The following is an 11,814-nucleotide window of genomic DNA, read 5'->3' on the forward strand; positions in this document are numbered from 1 at the left end:
TGTTCACTATTTTTTACAATCCCCACGTGCCTCCATCTCAACCGAACTTCCAAGAATCTATACATCTACACACACACATGCACATGTGTGTGTCTATGATTAAGCTTTTTAACAAATACCCGGAAACTTATTCTCAAGACCCGATCCATACCCCCCCCCCCCCAAATTTAGGGATCACACTCGGCTTTTCGTAAATACATAACATGCATGCTTCGTTTCTATGGTCTCGACACTTAGCAAAATCATCCGATTTTCGTGCTTCTCCTTCCCTTGCTTCACATTGTATGATGCTCTCTTTGGATGGGTTGAGCATGGTTGTATTTCTCGATGAGAATACTTGGAGCACCCTTTCCCCATTGGCCAAAAGGAATATGATACTTTTCTTTCCAATAGTTCCTGTCATCTCGAGGAGTGGTCGCAACCTCCTTAGGAAAAGCTTGTGAGTCGAGAGAGTTCATCTTAAGTATTTAGTTTCCCAAGTGGAAGTGACGAAAGTCGGGAAAGCTCACCTTTGGTAGCTCACAAGTTGTCATTTATTTTATAAGTTGATAGTTGCACGTTCACACTAAAAGATCAATGGTAGATATGATTAGGTCACTAGCTTCTCGTAAGGTTTAATTCTTATTTTTTGTGCAAAGTATAAAGTTGATGATTGCACAAGTATTTAATAGAGTTTGTAAATTCCATATACACATATTAAACATGCAAATTCAGCGTAATTAGATGGGACACCTATTTGAGTGCTAAACTCGCTTTTATAACGCGCACATCCATCTTGGAAGGAGGCTCACAATTTTCTCCAACTTGACTTAAAAAATATACATGACAAACTTTGGAAAGCCCCTATAAGTCCAATGGGTATTAATAACTTTGAGTAATTTGGGTTTTGATTGGTTGTTTATGCATGGGAGAACTATAATTGTTGATAGTTATTCCTTGTTGTGTGTGTGAGATGTCTAGATATCAATTGCTCTTCTCCTTCATGACCATAAACAACCAATTAAATGTAAAGGTGACGTTTCATCCACCTTAAGAGTGTTTTCTAAAGGAGATTTTGTGACAATCTATTGTGGTAAATGAAACTTCAATCTTCCTTCGCCATATTTCTTTCCAATTTGAAGACTTATAATTCAGCATGCACTATCTTATGACCTTCCATCAATCTAGTGTCAAATTTGGCCTTATATGGAAGGCATTGTATGTTTATGAAATTTGAATGAATGTATGATCATTCTACACATGCTCCAAACCATAACTAGCAAACTTGGATTAGTGTTAAACGAATAATGTTTCTTATAGTTTTAGTGCCTTCCTTTATTGGTCCATTCATTTTGTAATTTGGCTCACTTTCTTGCAAGATACAATGTTTGTTCCTGGAATATATCAAACTACCAAACTACTTTGTTTGGGATATTTTATTTGTTCCTTGATCTATGGCCCATATGTGTCAAGTTTACACGCACTAATTAGTATGAATGCCTTCCATCTTGTTATGTTGCTCATCGTATCTTATATCTTGTTGCAATTTGCTATCAACTTCTCCTTTTAAAATCGGGTTGTTGCCAATCATAAAGTGGCATCTTTTAAGAACCATTCACATCAAATGTGCATGGTTATTGTGATATTTGAGAAGAGTTTAAAAGCATTGGTAAATTATTTGGCCTTTAGGTATGAGAAAATATGCATGGATGGGAAACTAGTCACGACAAATGACATAGCCATAGAAATCACCTTAAGGTAACTTGATGTCTTGTACCAAATATTTATTGTGCATGTTTCCCTAAATGTCTTACTAAAAAATGTCTTACCAAATATTTATTGTGATCTGTACGACAAGGATGCCCATTGGCTCCATCCTTATTTCTATTATACGTCGAAGCACTCTCTAGCTTTCTCAACTCGCGCCAACTAAACCTACGTGGTCTTCGTGTGCCGCATTCTCACTAAAACCTCCTGGATATAGAATTTGCAGATGACACCGCAATCTACCTACAAGGCAACTTGAAAAATCTACAAAAGCTAGAAAGTGGTTTAGACGTATTTTGCAAGAGATTCAATGCCATGATCAATTGGCACAAATCCTGCGCAATATGGCTTTCTCATGAAGCACATATTGTGTGACACCCCCATCCCGCTTTCAAGTAGATCAATCAAGGAGTGAGCACCAAATATTTGGGTTTCCAAATTGGGTTCAACATTCCTCCGGAGACTATGATTGCACCAATTATTCACTCCATTCGACACAAGTCAATACATTGGAGTTCGAAAAAACTCTCATTAGCGGGGCGCATCATAGGGGCAAATCAGGTATTACTTGCAACAACATGGTACAACATATCATGTTGGACAATCTACAAGGGAAGTATACACCTGATTCAACGATTGGTACGCAACTACATTTGGTCTGGTAAGGAAGATCATGCAACTTGGGCCAAGGTGGCGTGGCCTATACTCACATCACCTAAGTCGAGACGAGGATTGGGTCTTATTGATCCCCTCTCACAATCAAAAGCCCTACTCGCCAAATTTGTGGTGTGAGGACTCCAACCAGGGAATGATTGTTGGAAAATGTTGTTGCGGTTACATTTCGCTTACTTTAAGCCAAAAAAGGGGCCAATTGGGACCCCCAAACTAGATGGATTCTAAATATGGAGCTCAAACCTAGTTTCTCCCACCAATTGGATTATAGATTCAGTGCATCCATGTGGAAGGCATGGTGTGACGTTAGACGAGGGCTCAAGTGCGATCAACCTAACGTTGAACCTGCTTGGCTCAGTCAACATATCCTATGGAACCCATGTATCATAGATGAATCTAATCCACTAATTGTATCAAGTAAGGGCTTGTCATGGGGATACATTGCGGAAGGTCTAGGAAAAAGTATAGAATGTTGGAGACGGTTTATGTCCTTGCCAATACAAGACCAAGCCAACTTACTCCATGGAATCAGGGGCGGATGGGCTATGAGATCTGAAATCATTAACGCTTTACTGATTAGAGAAGTTGCTAATCAAAGGATGACAATAGAGAAATGGATAGGCTACGAGGTAGCCTATCCATTTCTCTTTGATCCCAAGAGGTAGGTAATCACCAGACAGGATTGCAAACTCTGAATTGCAAGACAATGAGACACCATAGAATAAGGCAATTCGAGTACTAGCGTATACTAGGCATAAATGGATTGTAGATCCTGATCCTATCAAAATACAACCAGATTGGCACATATGTACTCACGAAAACACATGGCTACATAAGGTTAGTTGGGACCCTTTGCAATGGACATGGCATCATCCTTACGCGGGGCAAGGAAGCAAACCCATCCCTTTCTTTCAATTCACAACTAGATTGGGTCGCCATATTCTAGCTGCTCAAACCGCCCGAGAGTTGGCTGCTACAAAGGTCTGGCACAAATATCATGTTCCTCACACAATTATCACCAAGTTTGGAAAAAAATCTGGAAACAACAACACGCATGGCGAATCACCACTTTCCAATGGCTATTAATACATAGCTCACTACCGGTTGGTGCATGGCAACATGGGAACCTTAGCTCTCCTAATTGTGTAGCGTGCCCAAATGCAATAGAATCAATCTGACACGCTTTGTGGGACTGCCCAGAGTGCCATCGAATATGACATGAGGTTGGCCGCTTATTACAATTATGCCCGATGCAAGGCTTAATCAAGTGGGGAAATATATGTTAGCTATCATGGCAGGCCCCAATTGACTGATACGAGCATCATGAGGAGGGGATGGCTTTGGTGATAAAAACATAAGAGGTTTTTTTCTCCACCATCGACAATGTCCACTCAACTCCTATCAATGCCAAATCTCAAGTTGTGTCGAGTTGGTCAACCCAATAACTCTTTGGACTCTATGGAAACAACGATGTAGACGGGTCTTCTCCAACGAAACCGCGCGGCCAATAGTGTTAATGCAAGAGATATGGAGTGAAGTTGTAGCCACTCTAAAAAGCCAATATGATGGCCTCAAGTGCGACTCCGATGGAGTTGAAAGACAACGACTAGACTTCATCCAACAATGGTCGACCTCCCCCTTTATTGAGTTGGTGGGCATCCACATAAGATGGACCTATCGCGTCCCTACAAGGATTTGTATATATTAATCTCATATGTAAAATTTTATAACTAATGGAAGGAGTTTTTTTGGGGGAAAAAAAAAACAAAATTATATACCTAATGCCATGTATAAGAAAATCTTCCATGGATGCGATACTGTTCAATTAACTATGCATTTAGGAAATTATGCCTCAAAGGTTGTGAAAATTTGAATATAGGCAATATAAATTATTGATGAAAGTAAAAAGGTTTACAAAGTACTATATGCCACCGAGTTGATTAATATTGGATTCTTCAAGCTTGCATATGTCACTTAATAATATTCATGTGGTCAAGTCGTGTATCAAGGAAATAAATAATCATTGTCTCCATTATTACATACATGCATTGCCTCAAATCAGCATCGTAATTTTGATAGCATCAACATAACATGCACAAATATATTATGTATTCATTTGGAATTCAGGGAAGGCTAGGTTGAGGTAATGTTGTTATGTATTACTTCTCGGAACACGAGATAAAATAGTTTAGTGAAAACATCACGAATTCAACTTGGTACGTAAGTGAAGACATTGTAATATATTATGTGAGATTTAAAACTAATTTGATGCAGATCTTCAATGAGTGCACGAAGAATGAAACAAAATCTTCGTAAATCTTGTTTGTTTTAGTTTCACTCTATGACACACACACACACACACATAGAAATGTGTTTGTCATCCCTTGGTGTTCTACCTTGATGCTTAAGATAAGGAACTTTAAATCATGAGGTCATGATTTCAATAACCGATATGGGAGGCCTAATATTCTAGTGTGCACAAATAAATGAACATGCACAATGTTGCCTCCCAAGCATTGAGACGAGGCCAAACGGCCAACCACACCATTAACATCCATGCCATACCCTCGAGTGGTAGAGGTTGTACTGAAAAATGTTACATTGAGAATGAAGATTGCAATTTTGCTTATAAAACAAATATGTGATAACATCAAAGTCAACAATAGTTCATGTTGCATGATCATCATAGAGTTCAACTACCATGGGTTGTGTAGGGTGTTAGCAACACATAATTGGTGGAATCCACTTGTTGCATGAAATGTGTGTTTTGTATTTGTGTTTTTAAAAGCAACTATGTTTGCCAAATACGAATTAACACTAGCGCAAATGCATACATTGGTATTCTTTGCTAAACACACAAAGAAATATGTAGTTTTAATGCAAATTGGCATGTTGATGTCTTTTTACACAATTCAATGTCATTCTATAGTTGAGACTATGCATCACCTTGGATTTGGAAACATCATTATTTCCTATGTTGGCAATGAGTTTTGTCAATATGGAATTAACAAACGCATAGTTCTTAGGTAAGTCAATCCATCAAAGTTGTCTTCTAAAATTTGTTCTCTTTAACATTGTTTCACATCTTCAATTCATTTATATGAAACATTTCATAGAAAGTGGTGTATTTGTCAACTTCTAGAGGGAAAACTTTTATTGGTGAAACATATATGTACATACATATAAATGTTTCTATTTTTTATTTTATTATTATTACTATTATTTTTTCAAAAAAGGGTCTACTTTGCCATTAGTTAGGAGAGTTTTTTTTTACATAAAAGGCTATACAACTGCTCAACTCACAACAAATGTATTGGTCGTGTTGTACGTCCCCTCATCGCCGGGGGATCGGTTCATGCCAGCCAACGATGGAGGTCACTATTTTTATAGCTCTATGTACCTACAATATGATATACGAGGTGAGTATAGGTACTCTATAGATGTTTCTATTGTTTTAGCTACAAACAATACATATTACTCACAACAAAACATACAAGTGCTAAATTTGTTTGATTTAGTGGCTATGAGATTAAGGATAAATTTCAAAATGTTAAAACTTCTTCCTTTACATCACATTCTATGTCTATTCGTAGAGACATGTAGTGTAAGCCACTATGTTGGCCTTACATATTGGCTATCTTTCAACATGGCATACCTTGGCTAAAGCATGAGTTTAACATTTAGCAAAAAACGTAAATGAAAATTTACAAGATTACATGCTATCCACTCGACCACTTATTGTTATAGTGAGAAACATGTTAACAACATTTATTGATTAGTTTCAACTCTTGATGACACTCTTTGCTTGGCCTAGCTAAAACATTGATAAGCTGATGTTAAAAACATCCAATTGTTTTGGAAGGTGAGATGTCATGTGAACAAATGTTGTGTGGCAAGTACGAAATGTAATGCCCTCAAAGTATGTAAAGGACATGTATGTTAAATTACATGAACACACGGTTGCCAAGAAATTGCATTGCTACTTGACTTTGATGAACAAAAGTATTCATGGACATGCATGCTTGTAGCCTTTTTGTGTAGCCATGTTCGTCTTGTTAAATGGATTATTGTGTAACAAGAAGTCAGCCTTGGTCATATTGAAGGTTTTGTGTAAAGTGTCCCTTTTTACTTGTTTAAGAGGTACTTGGAAGAAAGTGCGACACCACCTTAGGCAAAGATGGTGCAAAATAACAATCGGTAACGGTTCGGTTCGGTTTGAGAGGGTCCAAACCGAACCGTTTAGAGATGTTGAAACCTAAACTGATCCATTAAAAATTTCCAAACCGTTAAGCCATTAAACCACAGTTTCGTGGTTTGGTTTCGGTTTTTAGCGTAGGCCGAATTTTAAATTTTTTTAAAATTTAAAATTCTCCCAAAATGTGAGAATAAGGCATGAAAATGAAAAGGTTATTTAAAAACAATTTTTAATTTGTTTTTGAATTAAAAAAGAAAAACGGTTAAATCGTTTAAACCATAGTATGAACCATATGTACCATACGTGCATTCGCAATCGCGAATGATTTAATCATTCGCGAAAGAAAAACACCCTCAAAGAATGATAAATATCATACTTTTGGATTAACTATTTATTATGAGGTAGATAAGCCTAAAAATGAAAAAAAAAAGACATTAAAAAAATGGGAAAAAAACAAAAAAAAAAAACACAAGAATGTTTGGATAACATTCACATTCGTTTTCCAACGTAGGAAAACGAATGTTATACTAGACGAACACGAATTTTACGTACTATGGTTTAAACCGCACTTTTTTACTGTTTAAACCGTTAAGCTGCGGGACTCTATGTGAATAGAAAGCATACATTAGAGAGAATATATTTCCAAAATCCCTAGTGGTTTGCCCTCCATGAAAAGCTAACTACACGTGCACCAACAAAGTATATGCAACATTCAGGATTTCACACGCTAATGGAAATATGTCGGACCTTTTTTTATGACAAAGAAGAAATATATTGGGCAAGCACCATAAACATATTTGGTGAGCTATATTCCTTAAAGTCCTAAAGACAATCACGTCCTTCTACCATAACCAAATGAATAACAATCCATTCGAGATTGATAAATACTTGGATGGCCTTTCTTGTTGATATCAACTAGCAAAATCTTTGGTGGTCTACAACTATAATCACACACTATAATTGGAAAATGTAAAAATATTTGGTTTTGCATAAATCAAAGTTAAAATATTTTTGGAAAAGTTTATTTTCACACAAGGAAAATGTTTTCTTGTCAAATTTTTTGCTTTGAACTCATGACATCTCATTTGCAACGTGTATGGATGTGGATGCATTGATTGAAGTACGCTATATTTGATGTGGAATTGGCTGCCTTTAGTTTATGCCATATGGAATATGTGAGACTTCTAGGTTCTTCAGACTTGTATTATAACTAGTTCTACATTTTTACCCCCCTTTGAGATTTTCCTTGTAATGTGATTTATTACAAAAAACAATCTTTATCGCATCAAAAGCATTACATTCAAAATGTTCATTCACACTAAATGGAGGAAAGAACATTTGTTCTTCTATTTTTTTGTCCAACTCCCACCATTGTGTGTTTCTAACTTTCTAAGCACAACCAAAGCAAAAAAACTCGCGTCTACTACACTCTCGTTGATTTTGATTGTTGATTATATTGAGGAGAGAAATAAATTTGAAAGGATAAAGAGAGACAAGGGAGAGTATGTGCTTCTATGTGAGTATGTGCAAGTGTTATGAACCATGGGAGAGTAAGACTAATTCTACTAAGAAGGTAGTATATGACATCTTTTTTACAAACATCATCACATAACATGTGACTCATAAATTCACGAGCTTTATCCAATGCTTAAACTTTCTTACATCTGTGTTGCTTCATATCCCAAATACTGCAGCTAAATATATCCTTAACCTCACTTTATAATTTGTATTTTGTAGTGTAATTTGTTTTGTTCATAGCAAAGGAAGTTTGACACGTAGTAGTGGAGTAATCATATTTGCCTTGGGTATAATTTACATAAGTATGAAAGTATGCAAATTTGGAAATTTGTAGAAGGCAAGGACATGAGGCCGCCAAATTTTGCTTCATTAAATTTCCAAGCTGCCCTATCATTAAACGCGCAAAAGTTTCCTTACAATATTCCCAATTCCCAAGTTTGTCATTGGATGAAACATACTACACAAAAACAATTAATGTGAACACAATAAATAGAAACTCACTTTCGAAATAAATGTATATTCACTTCAAACTATGATAGGAACAAGAAATTGGGCTTAAGTCCAAAATAAAAAAAATGGACAATTTGTTCATGACAACGTACAATTTTTAGAAAACTTCCTTGTAAATTTAGGATTTGCAAAGATTGACCACAAGAAAGAAAAAGGCCTTTATGAAGTAAATGCACGAAGTGCTAATTTCTTTGTCTCCTCGACCATATCAATCACTTATATTGGTTTGAGCAAATCAAGATACTTTTTTTATTTAAGTAAACATATCGCCTCAAATAAAGAACAGTATAATGTATATGATGGGGCTTAATGTCCACGTATTCATCCAAGTTCTTCAAACTTTAACAATAACATGGTTTTATTTTGTGTGTAAGTTTAATACTTGTTCCTAATCAAGGAAGACATGAGTGTCAAATATTCATTGCTTGACAAATTGTTTATATGAAGTAAACCAATTACATACTATGTGTGTATATACACACCTATGTGATTTTCTTGGATGTTTTTAGGTTATTGAGTATAGGAGTCCTGCAGGTTTCTTATATCTTATCCATTTTGCTACAAGCATTTATAATTTATTCTTCTTGTCATCATATTGTGCATCCATGCCACCGTGCACACATTGACCATGTGATGTCACATGTGTGCTTGGTTATTTTGAAGGATCTATTATGGCGTGGCACTTGAATGCTAGGCTAAGCAATTGTTGAAAGAAGATGTTTACAAAATATGAATGAGGAATGCATAATTGGTCAAGATGAGAGTTCTAAGTGATTGGAAAACATATACTTGAGCACAATATCCTAAAAGCACTAAAGACGTCTCATCCACAAAAGCCTGCTCCAATAAAAAAAGGGTATTTGCGTAGTTCAAGATTCCCTTTAATGAAAATATAACAACTTTTCCAAATTTATGAAAAAGTTATGGCTTAACATGCACAATTGACCTATGTCGTAGGATTTGGCAACAATTCGCTTTCATCTTAACCAGTTTGGCCTTGTCCAAACCAAACCGATTTGGGACTTTTCAAACTTGAACCGAACTGATCCCTAAACCAGTTAAGGCTTAAGTGGTTTGGACAAACCGTTTAAGCCTTTACCGTTTTGGGAATTGGTTTTGCCAAAATTGGTTTGGTTTGGTGTATCTCAAACAGATGAAGGAAGCTCAAGCCTAAATTGAGTTGACCTAAACTTAACTGCCAACATGCCAAACTGTTTAAAAACGATTTAACGGCTCAGTTCAGGCTCGAGTCGAGCCATATTCGTGAAAACACACGTGTGTGTGCTACTCAAGCGGGACCACGGGGGTCTTAGACTAGGGAGGTCACAAGGGTTGAGAAGGTGTGGATGATAGGTCCTAGACTTGAAGGATCCTCAAGCTCGAAGGGAGTGCATACTTGAACAAAACGCAAACTCAAAGGGAGGCAATACTCGAAGGCTGTTGAGATGTAAAGGTTGTAAGACATGAAGGAGAGTGATGAATCAAGTGATGATTAAAACGCAATTAGGATTGAAACCCATGATTAAGACAAAAATGTTGACAAAAATATACAAGGGATCTCTTTACAAATTTAGGTTTACAATGCTTAGAGATAGGTTACCATGATTTTAGTGGTTTTTTACAAAATGTTCATACGATTTGAGCACAACACGAAAAGGAAATGAACTAAAGGGGAACTATGGAGTTTCTGGTGAAGGTGAGTATTTCAGTGACTTGCCAAGACCACGACTACTATCGTTGGCTACGACGCATGGATGATGGTGTAGTGTTCAAGTATCACTTTGTCCTCCCTTCAACGACTGGAGTACGAGGTATCCTAACCATTCTCTCAAAATTGTCAAACGTGTAGTGTTCTCCGTTGTGGAGAAAGAAGACCGAACTTCCGAAGTAGATGTAAGTAGGTAAATAGTTCAAAAGTCGAAATCAGATAAATATCAATAAGAAACCCTATTACCTCAAGTAGGTTGAGGAGAAGAAGAAAAAAGAAAGAAACCTCTAAATGGTACACCCCCAAACCAAAAATGGCCCCCCTGAACTAAGTCCTCTTCTCCTCTATAAAAAGAGGCACCTAATTTCGGCATTAAATACACCTATTCCCTTTTCTTTCCCTAATCCATGCATTAGAGTCAAATATTTGAACTTTACACCCTTTTCCTTTTCAGCCTAGCGAATAGTTCTAACCACTAGGCAATTCACTCTTATTTATATTAATGTATATATTTATATGACTGTTTGTGGGCCTTCCCTTTTTCCCCTTCTCTACCTTTGGCCACACCACAACATGACACCATTGTCGGATTCCTACTATCTAGTAAGCTATTTTAAGGAACAATGTATAAGAATCTTCAAAGAACTTGCCAACTAAGATGATGGTGTGTGCCCAAGCCATTGTTTAATACATTTTCATGAGAAGCAAGAGATATATTGAATGATGGCGCATATCGCATGTTGCAAGAAGAAATAGGGTTTTAGAGGATAATACATTCCTAACCTATTATGTAAATATCACATTCTAGTGTGCCAAGCCTTCTGTAAAGAATGAGAGGCGTATATGGTGCTATGCAACGGAAGTGAGCTTTGTGTGAGTGTGTGTGCATGTGATGCAACACAGAGAGAGAGAGAGAGAGAGAGAGAGAGAGAGAGAGAGAGAGAGAGAGCTCTAAACAAGAAAACTGTATATTACCTCCAACAACAACTAAGTTACAAAGGGTTGGTTTAAATACCAACTAGTCTAGGGCAAATGCCCTTTCTACTAATTACAGAAATGTCCTAGTAAGTTGTCCACTGCCTAGTGTGAACACTATTCCTATGGGAAGTTGAGTTCGATTCTCAAGACCGTCCCATCCAATTATGTTTCCTTTTTTACCATCTCTTGCATTTCCATTTGAGGTGTTGACCAAATGTAACTTTGTGGTACACAATATTCCAATGACCAAGCAAGATCAATTTCATTATGAGCACAAATTGTCAATGAACAAAAAATACTATGAAGATAAAGTTAATATCATATTCTCTTTCCCCAGTTGATGTGAAGGCCATTAAGGAAAAGATGGTGCAAACATGCCTCAAAATTCATTTTTAATATATGCCCTCATAATGAGATACACTACATGATGCTCTTGGTAGAAGAAAACCACACGAAGAATAGAAACCTCTAGGATGGGAAATCAAAT

Source organism: Azolla caroliniana, unplaced genomic scaffold, assembly GCF_043228905.1.
Source record: "Azolla caroliniana isolate FFs.n. ecotype wild unplaced genomic scaffold, voAzoCaro1.0.p SCAF_17, whole genome shotgun sequence".
NCBI classification, from domain to species: Eukaryota; Viridiplantae; Streptophyta; class Polypodiopsida; order Salviniales; family Salviniaceae; genus Azolla; species Azolla caroliniana.